Source organism: Haliaeetus albicilla, chromosome 6, assembly GCF_947461875.1.
Source record: "Haliaeetus albicilla chromosome 6, bHalAlb1.1, whole genome shotgun sequence".
NCBI classification, from domain to species: Eukaryota; Metazoa; Chordata; class Aves; order Accipitriformes; family Accipitridae; genus Haliaeetus; species Haliaeetus albicilla.
This window is the reverse complement of record NC_091488.1, coordinates 36,810,051-36,831,108: the sequence shown is the minus strand read 5'-3', so window position 1 is coordinate 36,831,108 and position 21,058 is coordinate 36,810,051. Positions and strand designations below refer to the sequence as shown.

Sequence of the window (21,058 nt, the reverse complement as noted above, 5' to 3'; positions counted from 1 at the left end):
CAGACTCTAGCTAGCACCTCATAACTCTTGATAACAGTGACTGACTAAAGCCAGAAATATCTCCAAGTGGGCATGCAAAGAGATTAATTTGCTTAAAAGCATATAGAGAGAAATGGAAACCCAGAAATACCCACTATCCTCTCCCTCTATCCCTCATGACCTCAGTGTTTGCAGAAGGTCCTGGACTGATAGCCCAAGAAAATACAGTCCTCTCTTTCACTATGGGCACTATAAATCAAAGGCAGTGGAAAACTCAAGCATTTTATTTTCTGACCATACCAGTGTACCTTAGCTTACTCATCTCTCTTAAAGGGTGACAAAATACTTCTGCTCCCACAGGCCTAATAGGTAGCTGCCTTGCAACTCACGAAGTCATTTGTAACTGTACAAAGATGACACAAAACATGATTGTTCTACTTAGTAGCCCTGTATATCCATTTCATATAGCTGTAAACAACTACATTACATGCAAGGTGTCCCTATCTTGACCTCTTTTCTGAAATGGCCAGTAAAGGCATCAAGTGTAATAGAGAGTCCTGTTAACAACAAAATGAAGCATCCTTTAAAATGAAGTTCATGTATACTATCGAGCATCTACATCACTTGTATTGCTCAGTAATTACCTACTTTGGCAGGATTTTAGCAATGAAGAGGTACAAGAGGCTCCATGGTGTACTATTATTAATATGGGTAAAAGAATCCAAGAAACAAGGCGCTAATACTGACAAGCAAGAAGCTATACCATGTAAGTTCCAATTGTCTCACTTAGGCCTCTTACCAGCAACTGCTCATGCATACTGAAAAGATGCTGCTTACCTACAACTGCAAGGCGCTTCACAGTCTAGAAATGACAGGAGGAAGCTCTGCCTAAAAATTAGGCCAACTTTTTCCTATGTGACTAATGAAATTTGTGTGCCTTCACTTGGCAGTGTCCCAGCCTGTGACACCTGACATGCACCCAACTTTCAGCAGATGGATGGTCAGCTCTCCTTTCTTAGCACTGAAAATGAAAAACTGAGGTAGAATGCATTAATTACAGAGTATGTTTATCCTGTTATTTTTATATTATTCAGGCATGGACTAACCCACCCCTGCTTAGAACAAGCAAGATGGTGGGGCATTTAGAATACTTTCCTCACATCTTAACAAAAAATGCGCAGGCTAATCTCAAATTTCTCAGAAACGCGTACACAATTTAGTTTTCTAAAATCAGCTTGTACTTTACCGCACCATTTTATTCAGACATAAGAAGTACTACTTCAGTTATTTAACATAATTCTGCCATAAAGAAAAATGGGGGCGGGGGTGTGTGTGTGACAGAAGAGTAGGCAAGCAATGGGAAGATGCTGAAATCCGCCATACCACAACCGAAAAAAGATCAGGACAGAGAACATACGGAATAAACCCTGCAACAACCTTGGAGCGTTGGCTATGTAAAGCCATTGTGAAGCACAAACATTGTTCTTTTATTGGGAAAAAAATGAGTGCACTTCAGTTTCCATTGTTATTATAACTACTATTATTTCTGACCTTTTTTTTTTTTAATATGCCAACTGCTGACTGGAAGTCAAGAGTCCCACCTGTAGACAGTGCCGCAAAAATTAGTGCTTCCTAAGTGTAAGAATAAACGCCGTGTGTTTTCTCCTGAAAAACATCAAGGTCTCGCGTTGCATATATTCAAACCCTTGCAAACATTAATACGTTGGGTCAGCGTGCGCGGTGGGCTTTCACGTTGTGTTTGATTCCCGCAGGAGAAAGGAGCCTTTCCAAAAAAAAGTTAGACTACGTTTCCGCGGGGCTTTTCCAACACCCGTCAGCACAATCGCCACGCAGTCACCCAAAAGCTGCTGGCCTCACACTGTCGCTTTGTCTGTATCAGCCTGCGAGCCACACAAATTCTCAGATGAATTTCACATCCATGTGGCTGGCAACGTAGGCGAGGCGCAGGGCAGAGAACCGGGCAGGACGCGGAGCGTGGCGCGGACGCCGGCGTTACACTTTACTAGTTCTGCCGAACAAGCGCCCGCTGCCTCTACGGAAAGCCGATGTGAACTGAAGGCTGCCGGGCTGCCGGTGCTGGGCCGGTGAGGGCCTCTCCGCCACGTTTGGACGAGGATTACGAAGGCAGCAGGCACCACCCGGTGCTCCGCCGCATCCCCGTGCGGCGCCGCCGCCTGAAACCCGCTCGCCGGGTCAGGGGGCGACCGCCGGCCTCGGCCCGTCTGCCCGGCTCCCCCCCCCGGGCCGCGGGGCCGGCTTCCCGTGTTTACTCCCCGAGCGGGGGCTGTGCGGATGCACGGCTGCCTCCCTCAACTTCTCCGCTCGCCGTGTTTTGGCCTCTGAATGAAACCCGCCCAACTCGGCAGAGTAAGTTACCGGGGGTTGCTGCGCGGGTGGGGGGGGGGGGGGGGGGCCGCCGGGGCTGGGGCCGTGCCGGGCCGTGCCCGCCGCCCGCACCCCGCCGCGGCCGTTACCCCGCGGCGCTGCCCGGGGCCGGCGTAGTTTACTCTCGCAGCCCTCCCCGGGCGGCCAATGGACAGCGGCTGCCGGCGCCGTGGCCGGCGCGGCTCCGCGCTCCCCTCGTCGCCGGGGGCTGGCGGCCGGCGGCCCCCGCTACCTGCCCCGCTCCGCCACCGCCACCGCCGGCTCCTCAAACCCTGCGAAGAGCAGCGCGACGATCTTTGTGTGAGTGTGTGCGGGGAGTGTGTGCGCCAGCGGCTCCCTCGCGGGCCGCGGGTGTAACGGCGCCGCTGAATGGCTGGCGAGCCCGTCCCTCAGCGCGCCGGCCAATGGCGGGCCGCCTTATATCCCGGGGAGTGTTGTGGCGCTGCCCGGGTTGCATGGCTCTGTGTGGAGCCGCGTTCCGCGGGCGCCGAGGCGGAGGGGCTCCGCTGCGCGCCGCGCTTCGCTCCGGCCCAGCGGCGCGCTGCCCGCCCGCCCGCCGGCCCCGCCGAGGTGAGTGCGCGCCGCCCGCCGCCCGTCGCCGGGCGACAGGGGGAACGGACGGGGACGGGCAGCGGCGGGCAGGGAGAGGGGTGCCCTCGCCCCACACTTTCCCCTCCGCGCCCCGGCGGCGGGGCAGCCCCCCCGGCCCCCCCCCGCGGCGTTGGCGGCCGGGAGGGAGGCGCGGAGCTTCCCCTGACCTGCGCGGCGGCTGCCGCGGCTCCCAGTCACTTTTCCTGCGTCTCCTCAGCCCTGCCTTCGTTTGAAAGTTTGGGCAGGGGAGGACGGGTGGGTTGGTGCCGCCAGCCCTCTGCCCGGCCGGGAGGGCAGGGGTGACCGGGGGTGTTTTTTACCGGGGAGGGGCCGGCGAGGTGAATTGCAATACAGCGCAGTGCATTTAAAAAAAAAAAAAAAAAAAAACAACCAAAAAAAAAAAACCCAGAAGAAGAAGGCGACAGGGGTAGGCCAGCCAGTGCCAGGCTGCGTTTGAAACCAGGCACCTCTCGCCGCCACAGAGAGGCAAGAGCAGCGGCGGCCGCGGCGGAGGGAGGAAGGGGAAGGAGGGCGAAGAGGAGGAGGGATGGCCATCGGCCGCCGCTCGGTGTGTGCCTCCGGGGGGGACTTGACAGGGAAATCGCGGCAGGCAGAAACGAAACTTCATCCCGAGGGGCGGCGAGGCGAGGCGCAGGGACGAGTGTGCGGATCGGTATCGGCTGCCGCCGGCCTGGGGGGGCTCCGCGCCGCCGCCGGGAGAAAGGGAGGCGGGGGGGGGGCCGGGATATAAAACCGGAGAGGGCGAGGGAGCCGATCCGGCGGCCGCACGGGGCGTAGGGTGGGAGGGGGGGGAAGCGGGAGGAAAAACCCCGGCGCCGACCCCGACAACAACAGCGGCCGGGCTCGGCCGGAGAGTTGGGCTGTGCGTTTTCCGGTAGTCATCGGCGATGCACCCGGGGCGGCGGCGGTGGGCAGCGGGGGGCGGGGGCGGGCGGCCCTGCCGGAGTTTCGCGTGGATGTGGGATTATGTTGTGTCAATAAGTTTAAGGTGGAGAGGGAGAAAGGGAGGCGGGCGGGGGCCGGGGGGGGGGGGAGGCGGCGGCAGGCCTCGGCCGCGCGAAGTCCTATTTCTGAAGGTAAGTTGTGACATTGGGTGGTCGCGATGACAGAAAACTTGGCGAGGGGCGCCCCGGGGAGGGGGCGGCGGCCTCGGGGGGGGCTCTCTCCGCCGCCAGCAGCCGGATGGGTGCTCGGCTGTTATTTGCTGCTGCGAGATCGGGTCGCTGGTAAATTACAGAAAGCAGTCCTCCTCCTCCTCCTCCCCCCCCCGCCAGCCGCTTCGCTCTTCCTCCTCTCGGGTTTATTTGCAATGTATGAAACTTGCATGGCTGTGAGGAGAGCCGATCCAGTGTAGGTTTGCGAGGAGGAGGAGGACGGGGAAGGAAGGGCTGGAGGCAGGGGAAGGGAGGCAATCGCGTTAATCCCGGGCGCCGCACGGCAGCAGGTTTGCGTTAGAAATATCGGTGGCAGCCCGCCGCCGCTGAATGAGGAAGGTAAAACGAAGCGATGCGAGAGCCGCCGAGGCGACATGTACGGCGGCGGGGCGAGAGGCACCGGCAGGCGGCTGCCCGCCCCCTCCCTCCCTCTCTCCCTCCCTCCCTCTCTCCCTGCCTGCCTGCCTGCCTGCCTCCTCCCTCCCTCCCCGCCGGGGCGGGGAAGGACCGTGCCCGGGTCTCCCCCGCTCGCCGCCAGCCGAGCCGGGGGGCCGCGGGGCTTTAACCGTGCGCGGGGCGGATTCGCCACTTTTTCCGGGGGAGGCCCGCGGTTAAAAGTTTTTTTCCGGAGGTGAGTGTGTGCGGGGAGGCCGGGGCGCCGCCAGGCCGGCGGTGGTCACTCGGGCCTGGGGCGCCGAAACCATTGCCCGTCCTGCTGGTGACACGTCCAAGTCCCGCAGCCCGGTGGGGCGGCGGAGGGGCCCGGCCCGGCCCGGCCGCCGGGGCAAGGGACGGGGTGCCGGTCTCCATGTGGCTCTCCCGGCGGCGGCGGCGGCGGCGGCACCTCCTCCCCGGTGGCAGCGGCGGCGGCGGCAGCAGCGGGATCATCGCCCGGGCCCGCGGGGAGGAGGAGGGGAGCAGCAGGGAGGTGTTTGCTGCCAGCCTGCCTCGCCAGATCCCGCCGGGGAGGGCAGCTGGGAGGAACGGGGAGCCCCCCGCGCCCCCTCCCCGCGCCGCCGCCCCTTCCCTGCCCGCCCGCCCGCCCCCAAAGGTGTTGTGCAGACTTTTCCCCCGGGAGGGTGAGATTTATGCGCTGCATTATTGCTCCTCTCCTCCCCCCTCAAAGCAAGATGGACTCTCTCTTCTCTCTCTCTCTCACTCACTCACACTCTCTCTCGCTCGCTCTCTCTTTCTCTCTCCCCCTCTCCCTGTGTCTTGTCAGCCTTCAAGATCGACATTTTGTAACTAAGATGCAAACTTGATGGTGACCGGGGGCGGGGGGGCGCGCGGGGGGGCGGGGGGGAGACGGGAAAACCCTGGGTCGCGGCGGTCTTTCTCCATATTTAATACCTTTTCTTTCCACCCCACCCCGGAGCCCGGATTCCGGTGGCCCTCCACTTTGCACGGGCGGGGGCGGGCGGCGGCCGCGAACGCCGCTCCCCCCGCGGCGGCCGGGGGTCTCGCCGCTTCTCCCCGCGGGCCGCGGCGGCGGAGGGGCTGGCTGGGCGGTCGCCGGACTCGGGCCGGCTCGGCTGGGCTCCGCCGCGGGGGCAGCGGGCATTACCTGAAACTGTGTTACGGTGTTGCAGCCTTCCGTCCGTCCGTCCGTCCGTCCCTCTCTGTCTGTCTGTCTTGTCTCCCCGGGTGGATCTCCTACCTGCAGCCTGGCGGCTTATTCTTGGTGTTAATTTTGCGTCGTTTGGCGTGTCCACGCGCGGGGATTGATCGCTCACTCGTGTAAGTTCCCGTGGGTTATTGTTATGTATGCCTCCTTGCAGATGGGGGTCAACTTTCTGCCTTTTATTTTGATAATGCGTGCGTGTCTCTCCGTGTGTGCCTGTAAATAATTACGTGATGCATCCCTGCCTGTACGTATGTGTGCCTGTGTGCGCGCACAAACGTGCATCCGTGTGTACGAGGGACACGGAGGAAAAATAACCCACCCTGCTGATGCACACTCAGATGATTTGCTCTGTTTGCCCAATCCTAATGCCCTTTAAAGACACGGTGCATCTTTTGTTTGCTCCTTACGATTTCCTGCGACTGTCATCTTGTTTTAATGACAACTTATCTGGGGTGGGGGTGAGGAGGAAGCAAGTTTCAAGTTTTGGGATCTCGCCTCTTGTTGGCGTTGTGGTGAGTTGCAATATTGTAAAATCATGGTGTGCTGATGATATGCCTTTATTTGATACTTTATAGGTCACTATCACATGACAAAGGCTTTGAGACAGCTTCATCTTCGTCTGTCTGTAATTTCCATTTGCCTTCCTGGGTAAGTATGTAAACTGTACACACGGAAAAAGAATTGGGTTTTCGTTGACAAGGTAGAGGTCCTCACGCTGCCACTTTTTACATGGAAGATGCTAATTCAGGTTTTAGTGCCGCAGAAAACGTGTCTTCTCCAGGTGCTCATAGCAACTGCTAGATTACAAAGTTTGTATGTAGGGGTGGGTCTGAATAACCTGAGAATTAAAAGACTGTGCATATTCGGATCTCTCTTCACTTCTTTTCTTTTTTCTCGTTTTCTTTTTCTTAAACCTTGTTTTTGTAAAGATAACCAGCCGATTGACTTTGAGCAAAAGTTTTAACGCGAAGTAACATTAGAATATGCAAAGTGCAGCACACAGGTCGAAAACTTAATGGGAATGTGAAGTCCTTTTAAAATTCAGTGGCAGGAAGAATATGAAAATATAAACAGAATAGGTAATTAGAAATCTCTGGAGGTCAAGAATCAGTGAGAAGTTTAGCAGAACTGTAATACTACTGCAACATGAGTTGTTTCGGTTTTAACACGGAGAGCTAATTAGAATTCCATCCATGCTCTTTCTGTGTTTTTTCTTTTGGCATTGATTAATGCAGGTACCTATCAATTTGAGAGATGAATCTTAGTGACTAATTTACTAGTATTCCTAAGCTTTCAGGTACACAGACTTTTTTTTTTTTAACCTGTGTTCTGGGAAAAGTTTTGACACCTTTTGAAGGGTTTGACATCTTTTAAGCTGAAGTGGTAGTTTAAAGAAGAGGCTCTAAATTTCTGGGGTCATGTGTGTAGATGACATAAAATGACTGGCACTTGGAGCGCTTCTCATACGGTCACCCATGGTGGCACTGAACTGCATTTGGCCCAAAATGGGGAAGTGGGAGGTAATATTTGTTTCATGGTACTATTGTGTACATAATTAAAAACAAGACAAGACATGTATTTGGGGTAAGCTTAGTACTCTTAAATGTGAATGATTAATAACATTCTCTTGACCTTTTCCAGGCAGTGTATAGCAGATATAGGATAAGTGATGGTCCCAAACACGCTGGCTTGAAGGGGGCTGTTTGGGAGCAGCTGTTCTGGTGTGATATTATGACCACAAAGCTAGTCTTGAGGCTGGGATCGCCACTGTGGGGAGATAGTTTGAAGGGAGGATTCTGCCTGTTTTCCAGTTCCTGTAGAATGACACCCAAATTTCAGTTTTCGGATTTTGTGGGCAGTGAGGTTGGTATGTGTAGGTCTGAGAGTATAAACGCCAAATTAAGTTACTGAAATTCTTTGACAGACTGGTTGCATAGGATAATATTGCTTTCAGTTTTATAGCGTTACTGACAAGGATTGTGTTCTGTGTAGACTAATTGGTGCAAAAATTTTTACAAAGTAAAAACACATTGGGAAATTAAAAAAATGGCAGATAGGCTTCAAACTGTTGTTCAGAGCCAAATACAAATGCACTGGTTTCTGAACTTAATTTTCTGTGTTTTCAGGTAAGAGTCAGTTCAGAGTGCTGCAAGTGTCAAGGACTTTTTCTTTATTTGGAGTAATAGTAAAGGGTACCGAACAAGAATAGCTCAGGGACCTTGCTTCAGGTAGTATCTTCAGTCATTATCTGGTTTTGATTTTATGTGGTGAAGTCTTTTGGATGCATGGAATTTTGATCCTAGAAATGAAGTGGTGATCATAATCTGCCCACTGCTTTAAGAGGAATGGACCTCAATTTTGTGCATAGTGCTAAATGTAGGTCTTGCCTGATGTTGAACTGGTGTGAACAAATTACAAAGAAAAGAAGGGCAGGGTATCTTTTTGAAGAAAAAGGCATAATAGAAGCTGTAGAGAAAGCAGAGAAATAAATTTCCTCTTAGCTTAAAAAAAGGTAATAAAAATAATGTGCCTAGTTAAGGGGAGAATAGAGATTTTGTTAGATTTGTCCATGACCAGAAACTTTCATTTGCTTTAGAGAGCTTTTATTTTGGTAAAAGCAAAGATTTCTTTTATTATACAGTTCTCAGTAAAGTAACTGTTTGTGAATTGAGTTTGGTAATTCAGTCTTGACATACAGGAGAGACACCTGGGTTCTGGTCTTGGTTAACAAGCGCAGGGTGGAGTGCTTGTGTGTCACAAGCTATACGGGGGTGAGATGCTTAGCAAGGGGCCTTGTGAATGCTTCAAAAATTGGCCCACGGTCTCAAAAGTTTGTTGCATACTACTGCCCCTCTTGGCACAGCAAGCTGATAAACCATTTCAAGCAGACGCATAATTTAGCAGAAACGTAACTGGTTTCTGTGTCGAGGTAAACTTGGAATATTTAAGAAGCTTGCCCTCGATGCTTTTGAGTTTTTTGGGGGCTGCTTGCCGTAAACCCATCGCCTTCAAAACTTCCATTGGTTTCAGCAGGAGGTTTATTTAGGAAAGGAGTGTAGGAGTGATGGTGAGAGGAATTTGTCCATGTTTATTTTCCTGTTCAAGGAGAAAAACCTTTCTCTGTCATAGTTGCTGTGTGAATAATTAAAGATATTAAATGTCAGTTTTCCACATAAAATATCAGAGGCAATCATGCAGTTATTTCATAGGTAACATTTTTCCTTTTCATCCAGAATGATCTTAACACACTTTGTTCGTAAATTAGTGGTTCCAGGGCTTGCGATCCTGTAAGCATGTGAATATCTTTAAGCAGATGACAAGTCTTGTTAAATTCACTGATACAATTGCTCACATTCAGAGCTTAAAGTTATTCCAGGTTGCTGCCGCTCGTGGTCTGCGGGCTGAGGATGCGCAACGACTCTGAAGTTCAGTCAACGTGGTGTTAGACAGGGCGGTCTTCTGGCATAGAGCTGGTAGCAGAGTGGTATGAAGAAAGGAAGTTTTGACCCAGGGAGCTGGGGAGAGTTACTTTTCCAGAGCATGTGGCGGTGGGGAAAGTGCCGGTAAGGTAGATGACACCTGCGGTGTGCAAGGCTCTGCTGTAGTGTGAAGGTTGTAAATGCACTTGCAGTGAAATCTGGGCACCCGGGCGGTGAAACACTGCCTCTCGTTCGACGGTCCGTGGCACATGTAGTGTTCAGGCCTCCCTTTATCTGAAGGTGGCTCGTTGGCGGAGGCAGGTATTGTAAATTGCAGTTGGAACTGAAATGAAGCTCTGATTTTAATTTCTGGGTGTGCCACAGGCTGTCTCTGTGAGCTCTGACAAGTGACGCAGTCAAAACCAGAGGCTGCTTTCCAAATTTTGGACCCAAGTTGGACTTCCCGTGCACTGCCACAGGGGTGGCCTGCCGCAGCCGCCGGTGGAGTCAGTGGCACTGCCATGGCCCCGCTGGTGGTTTCCAGGGTCAGAGTTTATTCCTGGAAGCACAGCCACATGTCCCTTGGCCACCTGCAAATGGAGACTAATGATACTTCACTGTATCATTAAATCATATGGTACCCCTATATTGGAGCAGTTTTCCAGAGTGAGTTAAGTTGGATTTTTTTTTTTCCTAAAGTAGTGTTTTACCTTACTTTAACCTTAATTTATGTTTTTCTTTTATTAGGAGTTTCTAAAGCTGAATTGAAATAACAGTTGTATGTATTTCAAAATATTCTTGAGAAGAAACGGGGAAAAGTCAAATTTCTGACTTCCGTAGTATTAACTTTAATGCTTTTCCTTCTACCATGTTTCCCCCTTACCTGGTGTATCATTGTGAGAAGCTTTTTCATTCTGTTTTATGTCAAATGATTATTAGGATTTACTTCCTTTTTATTATTTTATTTTTATTTTTTTAAGATCAGTGAGGATACAGTGTTTCTGTCCAAGAGCAATTTGGTGAGCCTGTTACTAGTGGACCTGGGAATTTTACAAAAGACTCCTACAGCTGTCAACCTTGACAGTTTCAGAAGGGGAGAGACCTGAATCAGCATAAGAATTACAGTAACTTTAAGAGTGGCTTCATGGGCTGCTGTTCGACTGCATTACTTAGAAAAGGAAAAAAAAAAAATCACGTTACTCTCTCAATAATAGTGATATTATTAATAACTGGCAGTTGTAGGCATTGTCTTATTCGTGTGCTTATGTCCTGTCTGGCGAAGTACATAAGTCATACTGTAATCACACACCTCAAAACAAGGAACCATCATTTTTATCCCTGTTTTAGGCATCTGAGATACAAAGCAGTGAAGGAGCGTAGGCTTGCCTGCAGTCACTTAGCAGGTTAGCATTAGCGGGGAATGGAATGAAATCTGCATCTGACTCCTTAGTTTTGTGTCCTTTCCCTTGGTGTATGCTACCACTCTGAAGACTTCCTGGTAGGTAACTGTCTTGACATGTGAGTAGTCTCACTGAATTCTGTGCCAGGTGAGCATCTTTTGCTAATACTTAACTTTCATTCATAATGCTACTTAAAAAAAAAAATAAACAAAACACAAACCAAACCAAAAAAACCCCCAAACACCTTCAGAATAGTGTGAAGGTACTGACTTTCAATTCACTTATATTTATTGACAGGTGAGTCTAAAGTAGGAGGATACTTACAGTTTTTGCCACTAAACGTGGTATTTAAGCTGCTGTGTATGTTACACTATTTATTATATTATACTATCTAATACTAACTTCCTTGTATTAATTTTATGAAGATACTGTTTTTTGTAGCAAAGTTTTAAAAATACACGTTGGTCTGAAATAGTTCTTTACAATTAAATTATTTTTCATATTCGTAATCTAATGCGAAATCACAACTTTCTTATGAAACATGGAATCGACAGAAGCAGTTACTTTGATGCTCTAGGAGTATTGTCATAAATAGGGTAACTTACTAATTGAACTTCTATTTCTAAACCTGCTAAACATATTTCATCCTGTAAGATTTTCAGATATGCTGATTACTAGTGTTTTGTTCCTGAGCATATGGGTTGACTTTGATTTTAAAATAGGAGTTGTATTTGAGGAGGAGAGCATACTTTACTTAATGCCTAAGCATAGACCTAATTGTAGTATTCTCACAATGATAGCAGCATTTTATTATTTTTAATATTTATAAATTTGATTACATAAAAGATGAATCAACAAAGAGGAAAAGCATGGTTTTGACACATTCCTGCGTTCATGCCTTTTCCTTTATAGCACACAAATGCATAATGTAATAGCAAGTCCTTATGAGCATGGACAATTCAGCATGTGAAAATAAACTAGCTTCAGGCATATCTGCGTACAAATAAAGCTAGTACAACAAAATTCCAATTTTTAGCGAGGGGAAGGAAAGTTAACAGGATTTTATGAGACTACACGAAGAAAATCAGTTGCTTAGGAAGCATGGAATTTTTATTGTCAGAAATCTTCCACGTGGGTGTTTCCATATAAGAGATTTTTATAAAACGTACCAATTGCTGAAAATAAGAAACAGCATTTTATCGACCCTTGGTGTCACAAAGAGCCTCATTCAGGAAAGAAGAATAATTGAGTGGACTTGCACAACATGGGATCTATGGAACTTAATTCAAGTGGAAGCTCTCTTGACAAGAAGCTTAACAAGTCCTGTCTACACCTTCCCTTGCTGAGGGGAAGTGGGAAGGTGTGTCTTCCTTCTGCCTATTTGGTGATTTTTGTTTGGGGGGGGGGGGGGTGTTTTTGTTTATTTCTGAAAGGCAATATGTATATAGCAAATTGTTGAGGAGTCGGCTTTGAGGCATTGTGAAACCACACTAACTGCGTGCCCAGCTGTGGGGTTACTCCCCTCTTACGTAGTTGTAGCAGCAGGAAGATTTCTTCTGTTGTCCACGCTCTCAGGAGGGGCTTCATCCTGCTCTTCCGAAACGCGGAGTTCCCTGTGGCAGGGCTGAGCGCGCTCATGAAAGGCCTGCTCCTTGGTACTGCTGGTGAGAGCTCAAGTGAGGAAAGCTTAGACCTGGTCCTGGGTCTCTGGTGGGCTGGGTCACGTATTGGTGACTACACCGTGCTGCCGAGTGTGCCAGGCAGTACTTTAATGCTGTTGGGTTAATGGCTTTGAACCCTTACCTTTCAGTTCTTTCCCCAGTATACTTTTTCTGCCAGCTGTGTAAGGACTTTTAAACATACGCCTCATCAGAAGTTGTCTGTCTCTTTCTTGTTGTTTTTGGGGTTTTTGTTTCTTGTTTGCACCCATGTCCTACACAATCAGGAGTTATCCAGCAATGGGAGTGGGGAAAGCATGTCACACGGTAATAGTTAGGATTATGTCTCTTGCTGCAGAATACTAAGTCTTCACTCTTCAGCCTGTGTGTTCTTTTATGAAGCAAATAATCCTAGGTTTTTGTTTGTGTATGTGAGAGGACGCGTTATTTTGTGGTTGTCAAAGCAATATTTAAGAGAACGACATCACAAGAGATTTGGAGAGGAAGCTGGATAAAGAAAAACTTGGGACAGAATGCAAGGAGTGAGGGAGAACTTGATTTCTTATCTTTTAGCCTCTTCAGTGTGAAGTAATTCCACAAAAGTAAGTGGAGCTGAAACGTTGTGATGTTCTGCATTAAAATCCGTCTGTGAAAGTTGAGAGGAAGTCACTCTTTTTTTGCCAGGTTGATGTAAAAGGCACTTTTGTGGTTGGCCATGTTTGATTTGCTTTCCACAACTGGTCTTTGAGCAATAGCAATTCTACAGTGAGCCACATCATGCTGATTTTATTTTATTTTCCTTACGGGGTAAAGTACAGAGACATCAATGTATCTTGTCCTAACTACTGAAGAGCTCCATCCTGCAGCTACAACTGTGCAATTGGATTCTTGAACAAAAAGCCAGAACCAGAGCTGCATCAGCAATGTGCACCCCTTCACGGATCTGCTGCCCGAAGTTGCTGGCGGCCTGTAATTCTTCAGGAAAGCTGCAGATTTCACATTATTCTCAATTATTGATGTGCATTTAGTCCTGCCAGGGTCATGCACCTGTTGTACTGAGTTATCAGTGCACAAGCTTATAGACAGTCCCTGACCTGATGATGAGCAATGCAGGAGGAGCTGGGAACAGAGGCATTGCTGAAATACGCAGAGTTCCCATAAATAAGAAGAGGGTAGAAGAGCATGAAGTGTGAGAATGCCGTTTGGTAGATGATACATCTTTTGGCATGTATGCCATTTTGTTCAAGTATGTTTGCTTCCCAAGTTGGTTCTATGGCTAGGCAAAGAAAACATTCTGATGTTCTGAAAATCAATGGTTGGAGATGATGGATTTGGAAGGAAGTAGCATTATTGCCTCCATTTGATTGGTAAGTCTCGCTTCAGATGTTCTTTCTCTTTGCAAAAAGTTTCTTTGTACCCAGATTTCACGTTGAATAGCGCAAACTTCCTGCCTGGCTCAGTTCTAATCAGTGAGTGCTCTGTGTCACAAACTTGTGAGTTTCAGGGTTTACCTCTTGTTGGAATATGTGTGTAATTTTTTTTCTTGCTTAAGTAAAGTGTCTTTATTTGTATTTATTCCCTCTAATTTGTTTAAGATACTCTTTCATACATTGTGTTAAACATCAGTCATCAAGTGCTCATAATATATTTTGAAACAAGTACGCAAAATTGCAGCATGATCCAGCACTGATTACAGAGCTATGGCATACAAATTAATAAGAAAATAAAAATAGCATCATTAATTTCCAGCTGCTTTTGGAGAAACAGAGGTGTTTATAGGGGGAAGTTTGGTGTCTGCAAAATGAAGAATGACAAAACTGGTAGCAAATACATTAATGCAAGTAACTATTCACAATTTACTTCCTCTGTTCTATTGATTAAAAATGGGTTCCGTTGCTGAAAACATGAGCACAAGCTCCAGTGCCATTCTTTTAAAACTGTTGGATTAAATAAAGAGCACAAGTGTCAGAACTAGAGCAAGGGGAGGAAGTTTTAAACTTTATTTCCTAGGATAGAAAACCTTAAACAAGGGAAGTAAATTACGGATGGCTAAGTGTAACGGTTGGTTGAATGTCTCCATTTCCCATTAATATGAGGGAGAATTGCCCTTGTGCGTGTGAGGAGAAAATTATCTTTTAAGTGTTTCCCTTGGTAGTAACTCAGCATTTTCCTTGCATCTCTTGTATGTGCTTGCTCATGCTCATCTGTCTCACCTCAGCATTGTGTACCAGAAGCAGCAGAAGGTAAATAAAGTCTGTGGTGAAAAGTGATCCAGGCAAAACCTCACACTGTGAGGGCCCTCACCACAGTTTGGAGCGTCAGTTTCCTTTGGAGGAGGCTGTCGAAGGGATCTGGATGTTTAGTTGCAGGTTTTGAAATCTCTGCTTAGTTTGCTGTTACTCAGGGGTGGCCTGTAGTTCAGGTGGGAGCTCCAAACAAAGCTTTGGGCCTGCATGCCTGCGAAGTCTTCCTGGTTTTTAATCAGCGAAGGAAGATCCTGCCCTCCTGAGAGACACGTCTAGAGGAAACGGATTATTTATTTAGATAGTGAAGTGGACTCTCGAGGATGTCCCTGTTGAGCTTTCTGTTTTGCTGCGCTGTGAGGTGATGGGGCCGAAGCAAGCGAGAGGATGCTGGAGTGCGGGGAGGGAAGCACCTGAGAAAACTGGACAGATACTGTTTTGTCTAAGAATTGTCCTGCTGGTTTCTGTGCCACGGGTGATCTAGTTTCTGTGTGCAGTTTTGCTTTCCTGGATGGACTCGCAGGGCTGCATTTGAAGTTTACTGTTACTCTTCACTTATGGAGACAGAAAGAGAGACATCAAAACGGGAGGTGAGGCAGTCATCGCAGACATCCCCATGCAGTCGGTCTCAGGAGAGAAGGGCACAGTGCAGGTCTTCAGTGAGGACAGCACGTGTTCTTATTCGAGGATTCTAGAGAAAAAAATCTTTGCGAGTGGGGGATGGTGTTTTGTGGAGCGCTAACAGGCTTTGCAGAGATTGAGCTGGGCTGAAGGAGGGAGTGGGGGCAGGCACAGTGAAAGCAGGGAGGTTTTTACACCTCGTATTCCTGGCCCTTGTGAGCCCCTCTGTACGTGTCTGCTGCCTTGACATTCCCGTTACACCTACTGAACTGATTTAAATCATGGTTTTGGTCAGTAAACACTTGGTTTAAATTTGTGCTTTTAATCTCATTTTGCTTTGGTATTTCTGTATTTGTTTTCTCAGAAGCAATCTCTATTGGTAGACGACCGTTAAAATATGTTGCTAAATATAGCCTTTACACTACATTTGGCACTACTTTTTTGTTAGTTCAGAGGATGCACTGTATGCCTGCACACTTTCTAAGTAATTACCTGACTTACATGCATTTATTTAGATGGCAGCTGTTAAGAAAGTTTTGATTTAGGACATGACAAATTGTGCTTTTTTTTAAATGGTGGCCTTTAAAAATGTCCTATTTAATAAAGCCACACTCATGCACGAGCACACATGTACACACAAGTTAATGCAAATAGAGTTTGCACTTACAATATAAGTAAAATATTATCTCTAATAAGGTAACCAATTCTACTGTAACCGAACGCAAGCTTTTAGAACTAGTAAAACTCAAACTTCTCTGCTTTGCTTTCTCAGATGAGGAGGAGAACAAGTGGTCTTACTTTTTCAATTCCCAGTTAGTTTCTCAACTTTGCACCAAACTCCACTAAGTGACTTATGGATCAAATACATTTTCTCTGCAAATGCAGTGGAAGTTACTGCTTTCAGGTAACTTAGTTCTAAACCTTGTTCTTGGTCCTTCAATGAAGACTTACCTGTTCAGTATTTGAACTTTGTTTACAGTTTTCACATCAAACATTTGCAATTTATTTTAATTTAATATAAATTGAGTTATATAATATTATAGTAGAATTTAACATTGGCTTGTCATAATTGAAAAGTAATTTATAATTAGGTATTTTTTGTTAAAATACATTTAGCATCAATAACATCTGATTAAAATTTGGATCTGATTTCTTTGTTCAGAAAGGATTCATTTGTAATTGTATCTGTTTCTGTTAAGCTGAATATATTTTCTCAGACGACTTCACTATCCATTATCTGAAGTTTCTATTTGTAATAACAGATGCCTTGGGCAGTATCTTCTGCCATCAAGGAATGCAGACTAGCTCACTAGGTGACACTGTGGCCGTATTAACCTTTTATTTGTGGGACCTAGACCCCCTCTGTAGCTTCTAGCTGATACAGATCAACAGATACCTGTCTGTTTACAAAGATATGTACTTAACGTTAAAAAAAATTGAAGTGATTATTTTAAAATTGCTGTTGCGAGCTTTTCTCTAGACTATGTGGCATGTGACTGTGACTGTAATGGGTGAGGGGGGACTTTATAACTTCCAGGAATGAATCTAGCACCACTGGTGTCCAGAAACCGAAAAATGAAACCACACTGGTTACTGGATGCTGAATGTATTACTAATGTATTAGATGAAGAAAGAATAAGGAAAAAAAAAAAAAGGTAAATATGTCATAGCAACTCCGTGGGCTAACACAGGTAAAGAATTCTAACCCCCACCCTACCAAAATATTAATAGCATCTGGGCAGAGTCAAAGAGCTTGATAACATGTATTGACTCTGCAGCTCCGTGCAGCTTTTCTGCAGCAGGGGAACTGTGTAGCAGTATCTGTGACGATTAAGGAATGCAGAGTTAGACCTCAGGTAGTAGAAAGGTGGTGCTCAGAAATGTAGAGTGTGCCTGAGGCCTGGTGGCACAGTTATACAAACTACTCACATATTGCAATTTTTCTTGCCCGCCCCCCCCCCCGCCCAAGGAGGAATTACACACTTCAAGAAGTGTTTTTATGCGCTTCTCTCCCCAGCGCAAGCATAGGTTTCATGATCTGTCTTTGTCCTGTTTTTCTGTATTCTTTTATATCAATGTATAGGGTATTCAAAGTCTCAACAGTTATGGTAGTCTTGTATAACTAAATATAAAAAGATTAGATTAGAAAGGTAAATAGAAATTAGAAGAAAATCAAAGCAAAGGTCAAAATGCTATTGTAGATCACATGTTTAAAACAGTCAATTTTTAAAAAAAAAAAACAAACAGAAAACCTTCCTTAAAAAATTGAAATGGGAAGATTACTGAGTATTACCCACTCCTTTTCTTAAGATGAGAACAAGCCAAAGTAAGATGAATCACTCATCCTGAAAGGGTCGTCATTTTCATTTTCACATACATTTGGTACAAGATCAGTAAGAAAATAAAGTAGTTGTGTATTTAGGCAACTTTTCTGATGGAAGCTGTTTATTGCTGAAGCATTCATGTTTTATGAAGCTACCCTAAAACAATTAGCTCTTGCTTAGCATAAGTGTTTAAATGGAATGCTTTACAAATGCAGCTGATTTTATAGTTATTGCATTTCCATAGGATTGAACTATTCTTGTTCTAACTTGCTCCCCTCCCCTCGCCCCCCCCAACATGTGAAATGTTGAGGCTTTCTTCCCTTTCAGAAAATAAGTATTTGAGCCAAGATTTCCTCAGGAGAATTGGTATCTTTGAGGGTGTTCTGTCTGAGATGTCTCAGAGAAGCCTGTTACTCAGCATGTGCTTAGCAGTGTTTTCCTGCTAGGTTACACTGAAATGGGCTACTGGTCAGGCTAAAAAATCTGGATATAAAATTCACTTTGGTCTGAATTCAGAGTTGGTGTGAGCTTGTGCAATTCCACCGAGGCTGCTGAATAGAATTTGGCTGCGTTAGTCATGGGGATTGTGGCAAAACCAGCTAGGAGCAGTGTGTGTTTAAAATATTGCTGTAACTACATCAGTAACACTTGATCAGAAGAATGAGACACCCTCACTCCTTTTTGTTTTTTATTTGGGGGGGAGGGGGTTTGGTCCCATCACTACAATTAAAGCTCACTTTTTTCCCTTTGCTTTGGAGAGTTAGTCAGATGGATCAACTTGGTGAAATAATCCCACCAACAGTCGATACTTAGATGACAGGTCAGTCTTTTTCTTGAAACAGTTTTATACTCAGGAACTTCCAGAAAATCGTATCTTCATAACCAGAAGCGTTTCTGCTAGTGCTGAACCAAACTAGTGTTGCTGCCAAGCAGTCTGCATTCATGGCAGCTCTAGCCAAGGATAGAGGGAGTGGAAAGGCAGGTGTGCTATCTTAGTCCGAGCACTCCAGGTTTGTATAAGGTAAGCTGCAGGGGAATATCCTTTGCAAAGTATCATACGTATTATTCACTGTCTGCTAAATGGATTGTGTTACTTTCCCAGGTATTTGTCCCCCCACCCCCCCCAAAAGTGACAGGGGCAGCTAACCATATGTGTGAGTCCCCCACCTCCCATCCAAAAAGGAGCTACGCTGTTACCCAAGAGCTGTGCCCCATTAGGTCTAATCACTGTCATGCTGAGTTCAGTGAGAACTTTGCTGTTGACTTCAGTGGAAATAAATTTTGACTTATAAGAAAACCTTCATGAATCAAACTGAGGATTCTTTAAGGATCATCAATACTTTACCAGTATAATGGTACTGGTGATTGGTGTGAATTTTACTGTTGTACAAATGTGAGTGGAAGTATGAGCATGGATGCAGTAACCTTAGAATAAAGGTACAGTATATCACTACAACTTTTTCGGCTACAGAGAGTAAAAAAACCAGTAAAATCCCTTTAACAAGGGTGTGCTTGCATTTCTGCAAGTTTGCTTTTTTGCCCCTCGAGGTAACGCTGGTATAATAACTAGTGTATAAGTGAAGCACGCACACACAAAAAATCACTTGCTAGGTATAGACTAGTATCCTGTTGCTGTAGTACTTGTTCCAGTTGTGTTCTGGTATAGCTGAAAAAAGATGATTTTCTAAGGTAGACAAATTCATAGAATAATGCATAAATTATACTCTGATGGTGCTAGGAGTGAAGAAGAGTGATCTTGGAGTGAATTTCTAGTAAAATGTGTTCCAGACACTGAATGAACTTCTTGAAATATGACCCGGGGCATACGCAATGCTCTATCTAGTACAATTTACTATTTAAGCTCAAATATATTCAGAGGGATGGGTGAAAATACATTCCAACTCTGCACTTACATTTTAGCAAGCAAATGAAAGGTTAGCACTTCCTTCCAGGATTCTGGCAAAGGGTGAAAATTGTGCTGGATGGAACAGGAAAAAGACCCCACTGGTCCTGAAGTTTTTCCTATTAACTTGCTTCATGATTTTGGGCAGATCACTTCCTCTTTCTTTCTCTGTCTGTTTCTCGATTTACGAACTTGGGATGGTGATGGCTTCTTCTTTGTAAAGTGTTGTGCAATCTCTGGAACAAAAACTTGGTTCTGAGTAGCAGGGCAGAAAGTTGAGAAGAATTGTCCAGATTTTTTTTTTTTTTTTTTTAAATTACCATGTGTTGGCCCTATCATAGGGTAAAATAGCAGTTCTGTTAATTGTGGTGGTGTGACAGTACTTGGGGAAAGTTTTACATTGAGGCTCAGTTTCGTTTAATGTTTGTGAAGATCTAGAAAATATGCCTCCTTCTTTCTCTAGAGAGATCGACTTCAGGTTGACTTTCAGCTTTTCATCCTACCAGAGAGTCAAAACAGTTCATTTTCACATGAATATAGGTATATAAACAAAGTCTTTGAGAGTGTGTACTGTAGAACACAGGCGGTGTTGTCGTTTACGTGTTACATATATTGTTAAACAGCACATTATTAGATTGTAATAATACTTTGCTCTCCTATTGTGTACTTTTACAGGCATCAACTAACTACATTTTACAAACATTTCAGAACCAGTGTTACCAACCCTGTTTTGCAGATTGCAGAGTAGACCCAGGGATGTTCAGGTAAGACCAGATGGCTTGTTGGCAGAGCCAAGTACGGAACTCCTGAACTTTGTGCAAGTTTCTACATCACTGTTAAATTTATTACACCAGCTACCTCTTCATTACTAAAACATCTGCCCTGTGTATGTGCACATATTACTTTTACGTATTGGTAGGTGAAAAAAATTATAGTGAACTGTCATGTATTGATTTCAGGCTTACTGGTTAAGTATTTGTGAACTTAGCAAATCTGTTAGCATCCAAGTTCAATTCAGAATTCTTCTGTGTTCAAGAGCTTGTGCTGCATGATAGAAACCTAACCTTGTAGGTCAGAGCTTTTGAACCTGGTGTTTTGTTCTTCCAACCCAGGGTGTCGTCTTAACTCAGTGCTGTGTGAATATTGCCCTCCATTCTTCTTCTCTGAAAGTGACTTTTGCAAGGATGCATAAGCATATTCTGTTATGTGGTCCAGGATGTGTAAAGGTGATAGAAATGTATTTATGCTGGTTCCAGGCATGAGCTAAAATGTCCTGCTGCTCAAAAGGTCTTCTTAGGCCAGGCTTGGTCTGTACTTATATATTTCAGAGTGTTCAGTTCAGCTCTCTAGCCTGCGCTTCTTGCTGTAAGCATTGGCACAAGTGGTCTTGAAGGAAGTTGGTGATATGGGGTTTTGTGGGGCACTTTGTAGTTCAGGTCCCAAGTTTAAACTTGTTACTGACTTGCAATGAAACTACAAGGAAGCCTAATGACTGTCTTTTAAAGCAGATTAGATCGAGAATCCATGGATCTCGTGCTTTCTTTTCTTAGGCTACTACTGTTCAGAGCTGTGGACTTCTGTGCCGACCTAGGGTTTAAAGCATATTCCACTTTCTCAGTTAGTACAGTCTTGAGCATACCAGAACTCGTTTTCGCAGAAAATCCTTAATATCTTGTTCACCTTCTGATTTCAAATCCAGCCATCTGTGTGCTGTA

General features: G+C 45.9%; 1 protein-coding gene across 20 annotated transcripts in view; it reads left to right on the top strand.

The window, feature by feature from the left end:
* Positions 1-2,037: 2,037 nt before the first annotated feature.
* The window catches only part of BBX (BBX high mobility group box domain containing), a 148,201-nt gene continuing 129,180 nt past the window's right edge, over positions 2,038-21,058 (top strand). For 4 of the 20 annotated variants that reach the window (XM_069785564.1, XM_069785573.1, XM_069785570.1 and 1 more), the window contains exons 1-2: positions 2,819-2,955; positions 6,351-6,423. The gene's annotated coding sequence lies outside the window, so the exon portion shown is untranslated. Of the gene's footprint in view, positions 2,368-2,818; positions 2,956-3,841; positions 3,860-4,055; positions 4,074-4,614; positions 4,783-5,752; positions 5,889-6,350; positions 6,424-20,018; positions 20,108-21,058 lie in introns of those variants that run through there. The other 16 variants (XM_069785561.1, XM_069785563.1, XM_069785562.1 and 13 more) reach the window with 12 other exon arrangements.